Raw genomic sequence first — 18,702 nt, 5'->3', positions numbered from 1 at the left:
CATCTCCTTCTGACGTCACACGAAAACGCCGCAGAAAATGGGCGAGGATGCAGAGAGGAAGACAGCATTTTCGAATTGATTTTTCTACTAAATAAATTCGCGTAAACGCACTCAGAGTGGTCGAAACATGGCCTATGGACTCCGGACTACAATTCGCGCTTAATTCTGCAATGTTTACAAATTACTTCAGTGTCCCTTTAAGATATGGGGAGCGCCATAGCGGAGGTTTATGTGAGCACTACATGTGAGAACAACAAGCCAGTGTATTGAAGTGAACATGGTCCTCAACCCCGGTTATTTTGCTCAAGCGTTAGAGAGAGAGAGAGAGAGAGAGAGAGAGAGAGAGAGAGAGAGAGAGAGAGAGAGAGAGAGAGAGAGAGAGAGAGAGAGAGAGAGAGAGAGAGAGAGAGAGAGAGAGAGAGAGAGAGAGATCTATTTAATTAAGCAAGTGGTTAGGGAACCGCTGTGCCACCGGCCGATCGCTCGGGACCACAGCATTAATTTTTCGCCTACAAAACGGTTTGATCTCGATAAGAAAACATAGCATAAGATACTCTGCAGGCCGCTCTAAAACAAATTCCTAGCCAAAGGTTCGTAAAAAAAATAAACAAACGATTCGGGCAGCGATGCACCCCAGCAACAGTTGTGTAAACGTTTCCCACCAGAAGTTACTCGGTGCAGGGTTTTGCGGACTCATAAGGTCGTATGTTAGCGTACTCCGTGACTAGCATCTTAACTATAAGAACACCAATCCGCTTTCGCAGTTTTGTGACGTCATAAATCGTAAAATAAAAAACGGTGTGCGTGCGGAGCTGATTCCGATGTAATCGTAGAATACCATGCAAGGGAAATCCGCCCGTTCGCACATTACGTAAACCCACAGTCATCCCACCATCATCCTCTTGAAGATCATACCGTAATCCTCCTCCGCAAAAGTTAACTTTTCAGAATAGCTTCCCCTTCGGCCTTCTCGCACTTCCCAAGTTATACGAGCGGAGCTGAGGTTCGGTAGAGAAGCTAGATGGGTGCGACTCCCTCAGCTGTAACGGGGGTATTAATGCTTAGTACAGCAAAAGTTCGCAAATTCGAACTCAAAGGGGACCATATATTTGTTCGAATTAAGCGGAGTTCGGATTAGCGGGAGGACGCTAGAATGAATGGAAATCGCGCCACACTGCGCAGGCACAAAGAAGCCACCTCTCGACTCGTTATTGCGAATTAGGCGCTACTACACGTTTGTGGCAGGTGATTTCGTAAACAATGTTTCCTGAATAATAATGGCATGCGCCGGAGCACTGGCGCCGGTGGCGCGGCGCCCTGTGTAGACGCAAAATAAGCTGTTGCAGGAGCGCAGCGCGCGCACTCCACGCGGTTGTTTTCCTGTTTCGTTGTTTTGCATCTCTAGTAAATTTGGTTTGGTCTGGATCTGCCACACATTGTGATGACTCTGGGCCGACTTCTTGTGCGAGGAGCGATGGAAACCAGGGGATCATAGTTCGAATTAACCGTTCTGGATATCGACGCGATCGAAGAGAGCAAGGAAGAAAGCGGATGAGGAGAGTAACGAACGAGGGCAGACGGCGCTGCGTGACAGCTAGCGCGCCGTCGTCCGTTCGCTGAGCGGAGGTCTTTTCGCAGCGACTGCTGTGAAACGCGCCCACGCACCACCCACACGCTCCGCCCCGCGATCCCCCGATTAGTGTAGCACTGCAGCCACACTTCGCCAAGTTTGCAATGCCGAGGCACAACACATCGTCCGCGCCAGCTGCGTTAGTCCAAGCGTTCTCTAAAGCATAGTACAATGAAGAGTGGTCTGTAACTGTACACGCAAGCACGTCTCCCTCAAATAATTTGCCTCGATATATTGCAAAATCGAAACTCCTGAATAGCTGCGCGCTAAAATTTTGCATTCGGCGGTGTCGCAATTATTTTTTATTTATTTTTTTTTTATTTGCAAGATACTGCAGGCATGAAGCCCAAGCAGGAGTGGTATATAAAGACAATAATGAACAAAAGGGACAACACAACAGGCTTAACATCAAATTAAAAAAGTTACAACAGGTTTAAAGAAAGGAGGGGGTGTTTAAGTAAAAAAAAAATCCAAGAAGAAAAGGGGGAGTCTAACATAACACTGAAAGAAAACAATGCAACCGAACAATAAAACAGTGAAGGGGATAGCTGCAAATTATTATTACGTCAGCAAATAAACATGCGCGTCAATGGAATGCATCGACGCAAGGGCAGCAAATGGTAACTTGTTCCACTCGGAGATCGTGCGCGAAAAAAGAAAATTAACAGACTAGTTTTGGCGAAATATGGAGTTAACGCAAGGGCGTGTGAATGACGACCGCGCCGTGTTGACGTGGGATTATGTAGGGGCTGGAATCTAGTAAGAGTTTCCGGTTCAATAATTGATAAATAAATTTCAGCGGAATGATTTACGTCTGCATTCTGATGTTGAAATATCATTTCTTTCCATCAGGGCAGATACGGAGTCTGCTCGACCGTACATACCATAAATAAAGTGGACGGCTCTTTGAATTCTTTAAAAACAATCGATATTTATTTTCGCGTGGGGATGCCAAATAATGAAAGTGTATTCAAGTTTCGGTCTAATGAGTGAAGTGTAGGCTAGGTACTTAGCTTGTGAGGGAGAACCCTTAAGTTTCCGTCGCAATAAGCAGAGTTTACGGAAGGCAGCAGAGCATATGTTGGTAATACGTGAGCTCCAACTTAATTAAGTATATTGGCTAACGCTACGCCGAGATATTTGTGTTCATCTACTTGCTTTAAGGGGTGGTCACAAGTATAATACGAAAATTTAAGGGGGTATTTCTTTCTAGTCATACGGAAGAATACGTTTTGTCGTGGTTGAGCTGCATGTCAGACGTTTTGCTCCAAGAAACAACGTTTTATAATCCCGAGTTTAAAGCAAGTTGATCCTCGATGCATTAATTTCGTTAAAAAGGATACATTCGTCAGCAAAAAGGCGTATTTGAACCGGATTAGGTATAACATTAACAATATCATTGCAAGAAGTTAAAAAAAGCAAAGGCCCTAGCACACTTCCCTGTGGCACACAAAATGCAACAGGGAAAGCATCAGAAGTTTTTCCATTAATGTCGACATACTGTCTGCGGTTTGTTAAATACGCAGCCACCGAAGCAACTATAAACGGTGGAAGCCAGATTTGAAGTAATTTTTTTTATTAATTTGTCGTGTGGAACGCGATCAAGTGCTTCATATCTCGGACTACGGATGCGCTGGAAGAATTCTGCCCATTGAAACTGCGTAGGAACACGATTGCGTCTAACTTTCCAATACAAACATGCCTCGTTACTGCAGCCACTAAAAGTTAATTAATCAATTTTAGTTAATAAGCCACCTACATCAATAATTGCCCCCTAATTATGTGTCCCCCTGGGCGCATAATGTCACTGTAGAGGTGGTCTTCGCGTAAATCTGAGCGCCTTTTTTTTTTTTTTTTAAAAACCTGTCGACTTAACTTTGATCAAACTGTAGATATATTTACCCATGGCGTAAATTTGCTAGTCTTTTTAACTTTGTTGGGTACGAAATTTTGCAGCCAGAATAAACACATATTTTTAAATTCATTTCAGAAGACGTCGACACCATGCTCAACGAGAGTAGTCCAGTTACTTTCAAAATACTCAGTAATTGCTGCGTCATTGGCTCTCGTGAAGTCTTTCACATTTTTATGAACTGGGGGCTTGTTTAAGTTTTACAATCGGAAAAAAAGGGCACAGAAACAATTTTGCTATCTGAGAGACCGGTTTCAACAGACACACAGTACTTTTCAAAAGATCTATGAAAAAAAAGCTCAAGTAGAGAAGACGAATTTGCGCAAACAGGTGTTGGTTACTAAATTACTCAGACAAGATGTCAAAAATGACAGGAATCAAATCCCCTGACAGGAATCGAATCCGGTTCGCAAGCGGTCCAATCAAAGTTGGGCAGATTAATCTCCGAGAACCAGGAGCTAATCGCAGGCGATTTTTAAACTAGGTGTACATGTTTATTCGGACGCGTTTTCTTTCCCATTATTGCCTACATAAGTACGCACGCATTACTGAAAAATGGCGCCTCCATGTAGTAGCTGCAAGCCAATGTGGTCCCACAGCTGTTCAAATAAGGCTGTGTATTTTCTATACACGCAAGCTGTCACACAATTAGGGGTCGCCCTACCCCCTTCCGTTTCATCTTTTCCTTCGTCCATTTGAGCGAGTCAAGTACAAGTTGCTTTAAAAATTCCCGGCTACCCACAGTGTGTTCAGCGAGCATGCAATGAACCTCGGCAACATAAGAGTCACAGCTCTACGGCGTGAGGAACGATGCATAATCTAAATCTGGGATAAGCGCTGACACACTCGTTAAGGATGGGCGTCCACAGGGAAGAAGGCGAAAAAGATGCAACCCCCCCTCCTCCCCGTGAATCTGAGGTCGATTGGCTAAGATCTGTAGTTTAGTTTCAAATCGATTGATTGATTGTAGGGTTTAACGCGCCGACGCAACGCAGGCGATGAGGCGCGCCGTAGTGGATGACTCCGGATTAATTTTGACCACCTGGGGAGATCTTTAACGTGCGCCTAAATCTCGAATATAGTTTCAAATCAAATCAAATATTTCTTTTCCTTTTGTTACAAAGGATGGAGCAACCATAAAAAGCTGCTGTTTCAAGCAGCTTGACGATGTGGCTTGCCCTCTACCGGCCGCAGTGATCGGCGCACATAGGAACAGAAGTAAAGTTAGACCCACGCAATATACCTTCTCGTTCCTGTAACCTATTATAGCGTACACACATAAAAAACAAGGCACACAACTGGGCTCACACACGCACACAGGTAAGAAGAGAGATTGTTGTTTTTTGATAAATGTCTTCAGGTTAATTGTCTTTTGCTGCGTGCACATTTTCTCTCAAGACAATTATCCGCCCCTCCTCTGGTACAGCTCTCCCCAGGGCAAATTTATGCGGGCGCGAATAAACAGAGGATGCGAGTTTCGCTGCAACACTTGCCTTCGGATCCATTGTTTCGCTGTTACTTAATCGTCTGTAAAGCAGGGCAGGGCAGAAACGATCTAGAGACACAGACGGAGCAGCGCAAAGTTTTTGATGATTTCTACTGCACGTTCCCTGGAAACCCACAGTTTGCAGAGTAAACTGTCTCTCGTTAACTCAATTCGCCTCTCTACTCCGTCGTTTTGACCTGTGACATTTGAGGCTGTTCCAGAGACGTGCAGCATGGACCACACGTGGCACTTGGAATGGAAGGGGGAGATGAGCGATCGTCGAAATAGATGATTTATGGCATACCGACGCGTGCACAATGCGCGCAGTGTTGACGTTCTATAATGCGTCTGCGAGAAAAAAAATTCGCACCACCACCTACACGTGTTTCTAATGGCATGTGTTGGTGACTTCATGACATGGCTGGCATACGCATGTAACATAAGAAATCTTTCAATGCCCATTTTCTTGCCTTCAAACAACCTCCTCGGTGTCACGCTGCTGGGAAGATTTCTTCGATTACCGGAGTAGATGAGGCCTGATCAAAAACTCCCTTAAATAATGCCCAAGTTCGCATACAGTTCGCATCAAAGACCCTCAAAAATAATAAGAACATTACTCACGCACAACAAATTCAATTTTGACGAATTTCATGGTAAAGACGAACAAAACTTCTGCTCTGTCGTAACATGCACGATGAGAAAAGCGAAGACAAATTCCTGATGATACGAACAAATTTTCACGGTCTCTTCGGATTTATGTCAACAGGAGTTTACTTGTTTTTTTTAAGAAATGAAGTCGTCTCCGCCTTCCCGATAGCTGTACACATTTTTGTGAACATGACATGACACGTGTGGCGAGAGAGTAAGCCATTCTCATTCCGTATATACATATTTTACCGTAATCAGACTTTGAATGACCACATAACAGTTTTGGCGCCCTTTGGCAACAGGTGTTCTTGCACCAGTAACACCAACATATACTTCTACAACTGAGAATTCACATCGAGTGACTTGTGCAGCGAGCATATACCATTGCTCTGCCCACGGCCCATCAAACAGGACAGATCACGACTTTGACAGGTGCCCTCACCGCCCGTTGAAAACCAGATCAACGATCTTAACTTGATTTCAAAGATCTCCAACTACTCACAGGCGATTTCACCGCCCGTTGTAAGCCGGAATCGAACGAACTTTCTTTAAAAGCACCAGGGTAAATCAAAACGCTCACAGCGCTTGTTTGTGGCTCTTTCTCTGTCCGTTGTGTTTTTTTGCGCTGCGAACATTACGAACTTAAAGATTTTCCAATCTAGTCTCCGCGGCAGCTCCAACACGCCGGACGAGTTCTAAGCGTCCCGCTCGCAGCGCGCAGCCAAACTCGTGTGTCACCGAATCGCAGCGCAATCTCCGGCAAGAGCGCGAGACTCGGGTGCACGTTAACGGCGGATACGGCGCCGCCGTGGCGCGCGAGCTTAACGTCACGCCGCAAGCAGCATATGTTGGCCGCGTCCACTTACGCTAGCGTCGAGAAGCCGTGTCGGCGTCCGCTGCCTCGTTCGCCTGGCGTCTGGGAAACCATATCAGCGGGCAAGTGAGCGCGGTCGCAGGCGGCAGGCTTGGTAGCCGCTTCTGGCCGCGACGGCAGCGGCGGTAGCAGCAGCAGCCATCGCCGATCGCGGCGATCACGCACACTCCGCGCGGAGAGCAGCAGCGGAAGTTCTTCGACCGCCGGCGACAGCGGCAACTGTTGCCCGCACCGACACCGACCCCGGCGCGCGGAGCCGACCCCGAGCGCCGAGCCTGCCTCCTCCTCCCTCTCTCTCTCTCCTTCTGTGCGTCTCTCTCTCTCTCTCTTTCTCTCCTCCAGGACGTGCACGCGATGGCGCGCGGCTTTTGTTTTGAGATTACGTTTGCAGTGCGTTATGCAATCTGTGAGCGCTACTTCCTCCGACTCTACGTGTGGATGTTGTGCACGGATTCAACGAACGACAAGATGATGATCTAACGAAGTGGAGGGGAGAATCCGAACATCCAGATCGGGAGCACTCTCGAAGGTGTTCGATCGGAGCGCGACACCTGCCCGGCAGTTCGATAAGCGCTGATGCTGCGGATTGTTCACGCGGGAGATTTGGAGGTAGCGGGTGGACACCGATTTTTGCAGCGTGGATAGTTTCGATAGTTGTGAAAATATTTGATGTAATTGCTTTGTATGGGCCCCGCGTTGTTCAACGGGCAAGCGGCCAGGCGGAAGTGCAAACGGCGCGCGACCTCGCTCTGTTAGACTGCTGCCTTTGTTGAGCAACATTCTGCAGGTATGCAGGTAAGCCGGGTAAGCCGAGGGGATTAGCAAGCTTAGAAGTGCTAGTTGGGAAGGACATCTCGTAGTTGGAGTGGGATGAGGGGCTGTGTTGACTCCATACACTCAATAGACAGCATGTTTCTATTGTCTTGTAAACAGCACCCAATTCTTTGTAGACCGGGTAGACCGGGAAGCATATGTTGTTCGGTTGCGAATTTAACGAGCTAAAAGAGGCGTAAATAAAAACGACATGCACCATAAGTCAACTTCTTACCAGGAAAACAAACCTGAAGCTCAGTTATATATATATATATATATATATATATATATATATATATCTTGCCGCGAACCATACATTGGGTTTGTTTATTTGTGTTTTGCTTTTACCGCCCGGCTGCGCCGGTCTGTGTTATCTCTGCGCCAAGGGAAGCGCGTGTTCCATTCTTTCTTTCTGGGCCGCATGTGTTATCTGTTGTGATAGGGAGAGCATTCCGATCTAACGTGAACTGCCCATAATAATCTTCTTGGATCTACTATGTTCTCGATGCGAATCGACGTTTCGAGAACCACGCGCGCCAAAAGACAAAAAGCCTGCAGTGCGGACGCCGGGGCATTCGATTCGACGACACTCGCCTGTGCAAGTCACTTTGTTGACCGCTGCTTCGCCGCCTCTGTATTCTTTTGAGTTGTTAGGGGAGCACAAGTTCGCTCCAATAAACGTGTTTCTCATTCAACACAACTGCATCGTCCTTGTCTTCGTGACAATATATATATATATATATATATATATATATATATATATATATATATATATATATATATATATATATATATATATATATATGTGAGACGTCGACCAGGGGTCCTGGTGAAGCGTTTATTGCAAGGCAATGGTGCAAGCGGCTTTGGTGAGACACCAGCCAAGATGGAGCCCAAAACGAACGCGCCCGTCGGCGAGATGATGATGGTAATGGGAGTGTTCCTGGATGGTGCAGGTTGTGGTGAGATTGACCACTGCAGGACACGATATCCGATAAGACAGACTGTGCTCACACTATTTCCCCCCCGGGCGGCGAGGCGGCCACCTGGCCGAAAGTCAAGGGGATGGAGAACGGTAGACGAACGGCTTCATACGTGACACGTGCACAATCTCCACGCCGCGGCACCGGCGGTCGGTGACAGCACAAGTAGGAGCTACTAAATAGTTGACTGGAGAGGTACGCTGAATAACTTTGTAGGGGCCAATAAAGCGGGGCATAAACTTTTCGCACAGTCCTGGCGCACGGAGAGGCGTCGAAAGCAGCACTTCATCTCCCGTATGAAAGGAGACATCTCGGTGAGCTGCGTCATAGCGAGATTTTCGGTCGTTCTGGCAGGACTCAGTGCTCAATCGGGCGAGGTTTCGACAATGCGCTAGGCGGGAAACAAAATGATCCAGTGCGTTGTCTGTTGTAGACAACGGGCAGGAAAAGAAAGAGGAGTCCAGAACAGAAGGGGGGTGGCGGCCATAAACGAGAAAAAACGGTGAAAATCCGGTGGTACTTTGAACGGCGGTATTGTAGGCGTAGGTTACGAAGGGAAGGATAACGTCCCAATTCTTGTGGTCGGGGTTGATGTAGCAGGAAATCATATCGGAGAGGGTACGGTGGAATCGTTCTGTCAATCCATTCGTCTGAGGGTGATAGCTTGAAGTTGTTTTATGGGCAGTACCGGCCGATCGAAGGACTTCCTCAAGGACTGCCGAAAGGAATGTTCTGCCACGATCACTTAAAAGAGTGCGAGGAGGTCCATGGCGCAAAAAGATAGCTTGGAGGAAAAAATCTGCCACCTCGGAAGCGCAACCCGTACGGAGTGGGGCAGTTTCCGCATACCTGGTCAAATGGTCTACAGCGGTCACGATCCACCGATGACCAGTCGGCGTCAGAGGAAGAGGTCCATACAAGTCGATGCCAACACTGTCAAATGGAGCAGGAGGGCAAGGAAGAGGTTGTAGCATCCCTGCAGAGGCCGAGGTTGGGCGTTTACGAAACTGGCACGAAGGGCATGACGCAACATATTTAGCGACGCTGGCCGAAAGGCGCGGCCAAAAGAACCGGCTTTTGATTCGGTCGTAAGTCTTGTGGAAAGCAAGATGTCCAGCTGTGGGGTCGTCATGGAAAACTTCTAAGATCTGGTTCCGAAGGCAGCGAGGGATTACTGGAACCCATCTGTCGCCGGTGGGGTGATAGTTGAGGCGGTAAAGAGCGCCACCATTCAGAAGACAAAATTTGTTTAGTCGTCGGCGGGAACGTCCGTTGGTTGGTAATTCTGAACCTTCCAGTTGGTCGATGAGTGGTCGGCAGAACGTGTCGTCGCGTTGTAAAGATACAAGGTTAGAAGGGAGAGTTTGTCCGGTGATGTGCAGAGGTGCCATTGGCAATGCTGTTGCGGAATCGGAAGAGGCTAAGATATCTGGTGGGGATGACTGTGGACAACGGGACAGAGCGTCAGCATCCTTGTGGGTTCTGCCGGACTTGTAAGTGACAGAGAAGTCGTACTCCTGCAAACGCAGAATCCAGCGACCAAGACGTCCCGATACATTTTTAAGCGACGATAACCAGCAAAGGGCGTGATGGTCTGTTACGACCGAGAAATGCCGCCCATACAAGTAGGGTCGAAATTTTTGCACAGCCCAGACAACGGCAAGGCACTCTTTTTCTGTTATGGTATAGTTCTTTTCAGCAGGGGACAAAGTGCGGCTCGCGTAGGCGACAACACGTTCCGAGGAAGCATCGGTACGTTGGAGAAGGACAGCACCAAGACCATGCCCACTGGCGTCGGTATGAAGAATGGTGGGGGCGGCCTCGTCAAAATGACATAGTACAGGTCCAGAGGTGAGTGCTTCTTTTAGGGTTTTGAAAGCTGTTTCACAGTCTTCAGTCCAGAGAAATGAGGTCCCGGATGAGAGCAGCTTGTTAAGTGGAGAAGCTATTGTTGCAAAATTACGAATGAATCGTCGAAAGTAGGAAGCCAATCCGAGAAAACTGCGGAGTTCTTTTTGACTAAGAGGCCGGGAAAAATTAAGAACTGCATTGATCTTATCAGGGTCGGAACGGATTCCGTCCTTGCTCACAACATGGCCCAAGACTTTGATGGAAGTACTGGCGAAGTGACATTTTTTTGTGTTGAGCTGGAGATTGGCTTGGGCTAGACAGGTCAGCACTTCGTCCAAACGTTGAAGATGTTCAGTGAAAGTGGCAGAAAAAATAACAATGTCATCAAGATAACAAAGACAGGTCTTCCATTTCAAGCCACGAAGGACGCTATCAATCATGCGCTCAAAGGTAGCTGGAGCGTTGCATAAGCCGAACGGCATCACGTTAAACTCGTAGAGTCCGTCCGGTGTGGCAAAAGCTGTTTTTTCTTTATCGGCTTCGTTCATGGGTATCTGCCAATATCCCGACCGAAGGTCAAGACTCGAAAAGTACTTTGCGCCATGTAACGTGTCGAGGGCGTCATCGATTCGGGGCATAGGGTAGACATCTTTCCTTGTTATTTTGTTAAGAGCCCGATAGTCAACGCAGAAGCGCACTGAACCGTCTTTCTTGCGGACCAAAACAACCGGCGATGACCAAGAGCTTTCTGAAGGACGAACGATGTCACGCCGAAGCATGTCGTCAACGTTCTCTTGGATGATTTTGCGCTCCGACGATGAAACCCGATATGGGCGGCGGCGGATAATGCACGAACCATCAGTGTCTATGCGGTGGGATGCCGCTGATGTGCGTCCAAGCTGAGTGGAATGCGAGTCGAATAAAGTCTTGTGCTTATTAAGTAGGCCCAAGAGTTGTTCCTTCTTTTCAACAGAGAGTTCAGGGCTGATAGTGGACGTGAGGCACGAGGACGTGAGTTCTGGAACACAGGTGCGCTGAACAGGCGCAACAGAGCAAAGGGGAAAAGGACCAACTTCGTCTTGGGAAACAGACGCAACAGTAGCGCCTCGAGGAAGCAGAATTGACTGAGAACTAGTGTTCCTGGCGGCAATGAGAGCTGATCCACCTGAAAAGCGAATTACACATGGAGGTATTATGACGCCTTTGCAAGCGAAGGTACCAGCGGGTACAGCAATCACATATCCGTCGGGATTACTGGCACAAGTAACAGGAAAGACAGTTTCTTGTCCGGGAGAGAGAACACAATCGGCGGTTGCGACCAACCGCGGGGCTGGGACGTCTGATAAAGTGGCAAGGTCGGTGTCGGAAAGGTGAATAAAGGGTTGACGGCAGGAAATCACTGCAGACGATGATGAGAGAAAGTCCCACCCCAAAATGATTTGATGAGCACAAGGCGACAACACTGCGAACTGAATATGATGAAGAACTCCACTGATGAGAACACGTGCCGTGCATTGTCCAGAAGGCTTAATCATGGCTTCTTTAGCACCACGTAGGAGTGGACCGGCATAAGGAGTGCGCACTTTTCGGAGACGAGAACACAAATCTGCGTTGATAATCGAAATGCTGGCACCAGTATCTACAAGGGCGTCTACTCGAATGCCTTCAACAAATACAGTCAACGTGTTCGATGGTTGAGCAGGAGGATTTGTAATTTTTTCCAAGTGACGCAGTTTCCCCTCCAAAAACTGCTCCTTCTAGTTTTCCGGGTTGTTTTCATGGAGTCGAGAGGCCGGGCGAAGGGGCGATGCAGATCGACGGTGAGGGGAAGGCGAACGGCGTCTGAAGGAGGTCGAGTTGCGCTGTTGGTCCAACGAGTCCGGCGGTGGGGAAAAGGAGCGACGTGGAGCATACGGGAAAGACTGCTGGTAAGGGTCGTAAAATTGGCGTCGGTCGTTGCGAGAAAAATCAAGGTAGGCGCGGCGTTCATCCTGCTGGCGTCTCCGACAAAAGCGAGATATATGGCCTCGAATGCCACAGTAATAACACGAGGGACGAGGCTGACGCCAGGCCGAGAAGTAGAGGGACTGTGGAGGAGCTGTAGACAATGGAGCCACGTGTGGATGGTAAGGTTGCGGGAGGGATGGAGCAAGAGGAACCGCAGGAGCACTGGGCGGCGGCGGAGGTACGGCGGCAGGCGGCGGGGCTGTGGCAATGTCTCGCTTTTTGGGAAGGCCGCACGTGACAGAGGCGAGCTCTTCGCGAATTACCCCACGCAACCCAGGAACGGATGACTGAGGGTGAACACTCTCATACTCAGATGACGGCTGTCCGTAAAGTTCCTCACGGATGATGGACCGTATAAGCGCCCGTAGGTCGGAGTCATGGTGGGAGGTAGTGTCCAACTTGGTCTGTTGCAAGCGCAACGACTGTAGATCGTCAAGGCGCTGGCAGGTTGTGATGATCTGACGAACACTGGAGGGGTTTTGCACGGCGAGCGCGTTGAACGCAAATGCGTTAATTCCTTTGAGGATGTGGCGAACAAGGTCTTCCTCCGCCATGTCTGTGTTGGCGCGTCGACAGAGGGCCAAAACGTCCTCAATGTATGACGTATATGACTCGCCTGGTTGTTGAATGCGGTCTTGCAATTTCTTTTTGGCCGCTTCTGAACGTCTGGAGGCAGTCCCGAAAATACGACGCAGTTCAGATGTAAAGCGATCCCAGTCCGTCAAATCTCCTTTGTTGTTGTAAAACCAAGTTTCTGCCACCTGGGTCAGAGACCACGACACGTTCTGGAGCTTGAAGGAGTCGTCCCATCGATTGAAGGCGCTCACACGGTTGAAGCTGTCAAGCCAGTCTTCTACGTCGTCTCCGGGGAGTCCAGTGAAAAACGGGGGGTCACGCTGCCGGCATGTGACAGTCCAGCAAGAGGTTGGAGTGCTAGCCGTCGTCGCATTAGGCGTAGTCATTGTGGCAAGTCGCCGACCCGAACGGAGCTCCAGGAAAGTGCCGGAAGGGGTCGAGGTACGAGAGATCGATGTTGGCAACCTCCACCACTTGAGAGACGTCGACCAGGGGTCCTGGTGAAGCGTTTATTGCAAGGAAATGGTGCAACCGGCTTTGGTGAGACACCAGCCAAGATGGAGCCCAAAACGAACGCGCCCGTCGGCGAGATGATGATGGTAATGGGAGTGTTCCTGGATGGTGCAGGTTGTGGTGAGATTGACCACTGCAGGACACGATATCCGATAAGACAGACTGTGCTCACAATATATATATATATATATATATATATATATATATATATATATATATATATATATATATATATATATATATATATATATATATATATATATATATATATATATATATATATAGACTTTACAAATGGGGAAGAAGCGCTGGAACCGTATGTCGAGCTTATACACATCATGAAAATAAACTGGTTACAAGTAGGAGAGAGAGAGAGAGAGAGAGAGAGAACCTTTAATGAAGACCCGCGAGGTTAGCCAAGCCGTTGCGCTGGCTTGCTACGCTAGATGATAGAAGAAAAAGAGAAAGAAAGCAAATAACAAAAGAAAGAAAACAAAAAAACTATAAAAATGAGAAGATGTCATTTCATGCGCCAAAAAATTTCGATCACAAAATCATGTGCAGTTCTGTGCTCCGAAGAACCTCCAAGAGAGCTTTGTTTGCACGTGCAGCCTGACTGGGACCCGACCAAGGGCTTAAACCAGCCCTCTACTCAAGTCCCGCACAAAGCTGCCTGCACAAAGATAACATTAGTGTCTTTCGGTGCACGGTGTACTTTGGGCACACGCATATAACATTACGAATGTCTTCTCGTGAGCCCCACGTGGCACAAAAAGGCGAAGATGCCTGCTGGATTTTGTAGACGTAATGTCCCGTGTAGGCCACCTTCAAGCGCAACCTATGCAGAATAGCTTCCTCGCGCTTGCCGTGCAATAAGAATACTGGCATGCCCACCGGCAGGCACAGCACCCACCTCTCGGCTCACTGCCCCAGAGCTACCGTAGCACCGAGACGTTGACGTTTCTCTGTTCCTATCCTTTGAAACCCCCTTCCCTTCTTTGGACTGGGTTGTATGAGGGTGAGCTCCTCGACTTGAGTTCAACAATATCCACAGTTCTTTTCTCTTCCCTGCTTTCTTAATAAATCACCACCACCACCATCCCACTCAGAAGCATGCGCTGCTTTTTTTCTGGGTGGACTCACAAGCACTTGAGATGTGTGGGGAAAGTAGGCTTTGCCTGGCATGGTCGTTGGAAGTGGGGCTGACCCCCACTAAGCGCGGCCGGATTTCTACCAATTCTACCACAGAGACGACAACATCGACAAGAACATGATGGACGAGTTTCGGCGCCTCGAGAACCATCACCTACCGTAAAAACCCGCGTATAATACGGACCCGCGTATAATACGAGGTGTAATTCGGGGACAGCAAAATCAGAAAAAAAGTTTTCATCCGCATATAATACGAGGTAAAGAGCACAGAAAACATTTATTGCACTGCAGTTACCCTTCGGTCATTGTCAGTTTCCACTGGCACTGTCTCCCGACGTCCGTTCAGTCATCGTCAGGTTCGCTGCCGCTGTCTCCTGAAGTCGCCTTGTTGGAAATGTCTTCCCACAGAAAGTGGTCCTCAGTGCCATCAAGGGCGTTCGAGATGCCGCATTTCTTAAAAGAGCGACTGACGAGCATCCTCTGGGATGCTGGCCCACGCATCCGCGATCCAGCCACAAAGCACCGCTGGAGAAGCCCGCGTCAGCCATCCGGTAGCTGTCACTTACGGGTGTCCTGACCTCATCCACTCTTGGTAGCAGGACCTGATGTAGTCTTTGAAAGGCTTGTTGATGCAAACGTCTAGCGGTTGCAGCTGGGATGTCATTCCTCCTGGAATGACAATGAGTTTTAAGGGGGTTCGCGCAGCAACTTCTTCACGGAATCGGCCAGGTGGCAGCGAAAGGCGTCCAACTCGAGCACTGACGGGAACCCCCAACAGTGCTCAAGGCCGCCGACACCACACAGACTTTATCAAGTCAAGCACCAGTTGCTTTCTCCACCCGCGAATGCTGCCTTCGGTGACGCCGAACTGCCGTCCTGCGGCGCAATTCCTGATGGTCTCGGCACATAAAATAACTTTTATTTTAATTGCCGCTGAATACTGCCTTCGTGCACCCGACATCGTGATAGACTTGCGGTGAACGTGCCGATCCTTCGCGTGGTCAAAACAATCAAATTGGCGCCGACTGAGAGAAGCAGCAGCCAGCTAACGCCACCGCAAGATAGCCCACCCTCCGCTGAAACCGAAACCAAAAGTGCGAATTTTCGGCTGAAAACTTTGGGATCCACATATAATACGAGGCACAAATTTTACATAGTAAAATTCGGAAAAAAACCTCGTATTATACGCGGGTTTTTACGGTACTCACCGTAACACAACAGTACTTGCGTGCCTTTGCCACCGGCGTGCCTTTGCGTGCCTTTGCCACCCTCTGGCGCTACTGAACACCAGATCACTCAACATAACGGCAACACGCCAGCTGCGCGATAAGCGCGCATGCGCGTCTCCTCTCTCACCTCCTCCTCTCCACTCCATCTGCTCTATATAATAAACCCGGTCCGCGCGCCGCTTCCTCAGTTGCTGCTTCGGTTGAGACACGCTGCACCGTCCTATGAGCTGAATGGACGCCAACAATTCTGCTTTGCATCACCACTTAGCTCCCTTCGGGGAGATGGTGTAATTTTTTCTTTCTTGCTTGCCTTTTATCCCTTGCCCCAGGGTTATCATGCTTCGGAAGGCGCCGTGTTCTGTGCCTCTGTCACACCCACGCAATCTTTCCTTTGCTTGTGTCCAGCTATGCCGGAGCAGACATGTATTGTAAGAGCGTATTTTTTAAGGCAACGGACTGAGGAATCACGCTTTGAGAATGTTTAGAGGTTGATATTTTGTTGTTTTTTTTGCCACAAAAGTCCCGGTGAATCCCCTTGAGCACGGTCGGTGCTCATCATCACCATCATCATTTCCGACGAGAAAGACTAGGTCACTGGCAGGCCGAGCGTGGCCCGTGCCGGCGCGTGGTCACGTAAGCATGCACCGAGCTCGCAGCAGTAATTCTGATATCTGGTCAGGTTTACTTCGCTGCCACGAATTCGATCTTACGGCTCGGTCATGGCTACGCGTCACGTCCTCAAGTCTGTCCTTCTAGCCCGCGAGGAGGACACGCTTACCAACGGCCAGAATCACGCTTAGAAACCCGGAGGGGCCGAAGAGGGCAGCAGTCGCAACGAAATGAGTACGGCGGAACCAAACGGCCCACGCGGGGGCGGCGACGAAGAGGAGTTCCTGGACCCCATCAACGGGGTTGTGCAGCCGCCCTACATCCCTCCGGCATCTCGGCCTCAGCGCACCACTAACCAGCTTCAACACCTGCTTAACGTGGTAATGAAGTCGCTGTGGAAGCATAACCTTGCCTGGCCTTTCAGACATCCCGTGGACGCGGTAAAACTAAACCTCCCCGACTACCACCAGATCATCCGCCGTCCCATGGATTTGGGAACAATCAGCAAAAGGCTCGAAAACTGCTATTACTCCTCAGCTGAAGAGTGCATCGAGGATTTTAATACCATGTTTAAAAACTGTTACGCTTACAACAACCCGGGAGAGGACATTGTAAGCATGGCGCAAACCCTCGAGAGGATCTTCAACACTAAGGTGAGTGAAATGCCGAAACCGGAGGTGGACGTGCCGGTGCCTCCTCCCCGCACACGGAAGGACAAGCGAAAAAAGGGCAAGACGTCCAAACCAACAGCAGCAGCCGCCACCGCAACCGCCGCCACGGCCAAGCCGACTGTTCCTAATCGTGGCGACGCCAATGGCCCGAGCACTGGGCAGAACGCGACGAGTCCGGCCAAGAGCTCGCAGCCCCCAGGTGAGAGCCTCCAGGCTAATACTCCCGCTGCTCTGACTGGCACCTCCCAAACTCAGCAGTCCAGCGGGTTTGCTCAGCAGGGGGCTGTGGCATCTACGGCGGCGGCATCACTGGGTGGCAATCCAGCCGCTCCTTCGGTCAGCACGCCTGCAGCACCTGCGCCCGTTGACACCAACGCCGGTCCGTCACTAGTGCAAATGGCCTCAGCGGAGCCGACAGCCTCCAAGGTGAGAGGAGGCGTGAAGAGGAAAGCAGACGCGACCACGGTGTCACTGGAGCCAGTGTCCTCTTTCGGCATCGCGGCAGGCTTTTTAGACCCCAGGAGCTCGAAAATGTCGACACGCAGCGAGAGCGGTCGACCCATCAAGAAGCCGAGCAAAGACTTGCCTTACGCCCCGCAGCACTGCTCAAAACCGAAGGGAAAGCTCAGTGAGCAAATGAAGTATTGCAGCTCTATCCTCAGGGAGCTGATCGCCAATGAGTACGCATGGCCCTTTCACAGACCGGTGGATGCGGAGCTCCTTGGGCTGCATGATTATCACGACATCATCAAGCACCCAATGGACCTGGGCACGGTCAAACAAAAGATGGACAGCCGGGAGTACGGCAGCGCCGAGGCCTTTGCAAGTGACGTGCGGTTAATATTCACCAACTGCTTCAGATACAACCCTCCAGACCACGAGGTGGTTGCCATGGCCCGCCAACTACACTCTGTATTTGAGATGCGCTACGCCAAGATGCCCGAGGAGCCGCAGTCAAGCAAGTCACAGCCCGTGCTACCGGCAGACCATGGCGACTCGAAGAGCAGTTGGACCTCAGGGTCGTCCTCGGTTGGTAGTTCGAGTGACTCGGAGGACTGGGGAGAAGAGCGGCAGAGACAGCTGCAGGACCTCCGTGACCAACTCCGGCGCATTACGGAGCAGATCACCGGCCTGGCAGCGGATTCTCACAAGATGAACAGAAAGAAGCGTAAGAAAATGGCCAAGCGCAAAAACACGTGGGGATCTTCAGCGGCGGCCAGTGACTTAGCGGAGCCCAAACAGCCAAAAACACCAGCGTCCACCTCGAAAGCAGCGACGGCTGCTTCAAACGCACCGTCGGCGACGCTCACAGGCCCACTGAAGAAGTCGAATGCGAAGACAGGAAACCCTGTAGCTACGGGCGCCGATGGCGACCCTTTCGCGGTTGGCGCAAAGTCCGGACAGGGGAAGCGATCTCACGGCAAGTCGGCGAAGCAGAGCAAGAGCTTGCCAGCCTTCGACAGCGAGGACGAAGACAATGTCAAGCCCATGTCGTACGACGAGAAGCGCCAGCTCAGCCTCGACATCAACAAGCTGCCCGGTGACAAACTTGCCCGGGTGGTGCACATAATCCAATCGCGGGAGCCCGCTCTAAAAGACACCAGCCCGGAAGAGATCGAGATTGACTTCGAGACGCTGAGGACGTCAACGCTGCGGGAGCTGGAGTCGTACGTGTCATCCTGCTTGCACAAGAAGCCGCGCAAGCCATACTCTTCCAAGCACAAGAATTCTGACGGCAAGTCTAAGGA

At 49.9% G+C, this 18,702-nt stretch overlaps 1 protein-coding gene and 1 pseudogene across 1 annotated transcript in view; one reads left to right on the top strand and one right to left on the bottom strand.

The window, feature by feature from the left end:
* Rph (Rabphilin) overlaps positions 1–6,826 on the bottom strand; it is a 134,903-nt gene extending 128,077 nt beyond the window's left edge. Inside the window, exon 1 of the mRNA XM_077677770.1 lies at positions 6,543–6,826. The gene's annotated coding sequence lies outside the window, so the exon portion shown is untranslated. The remainder of the gene's footprint in view (positions 1–6,542) is intronic.
* A 9,687-nt stretch (positions 6,827–16,513) lies between these two features.
* LOC144146341 (bromodomain-containing protein 3 pseudogene) overlaps positions 16,514–18,702 on the top strand; it is a 2,616-nt pseudogene continuing 427 nt past the window's right edge.

The sequence above is a fragment of the Haemaphysalis longicornis genome, unplaced genomic scaffold (genome assembly GCF_048455015.1).
Source record: "Haemaphysalis longicornis isolate Haplotype H1 unplaced genomic scaffold, Haemaphysalis longicornis Haplotype H1 scaffold_7, whole genome shotgun sequence".
NCBI lineage: Eukaryota > Metazoa > Arthropoda > Arachnida > Ixodida > Ixodidae > Haemaphysalis > Haemaphysalis longicornis.
Note: the sequence above shows the minus strand (reverse complement) of the source record. Positions and strands in the feature narration are given on the sequence as shown.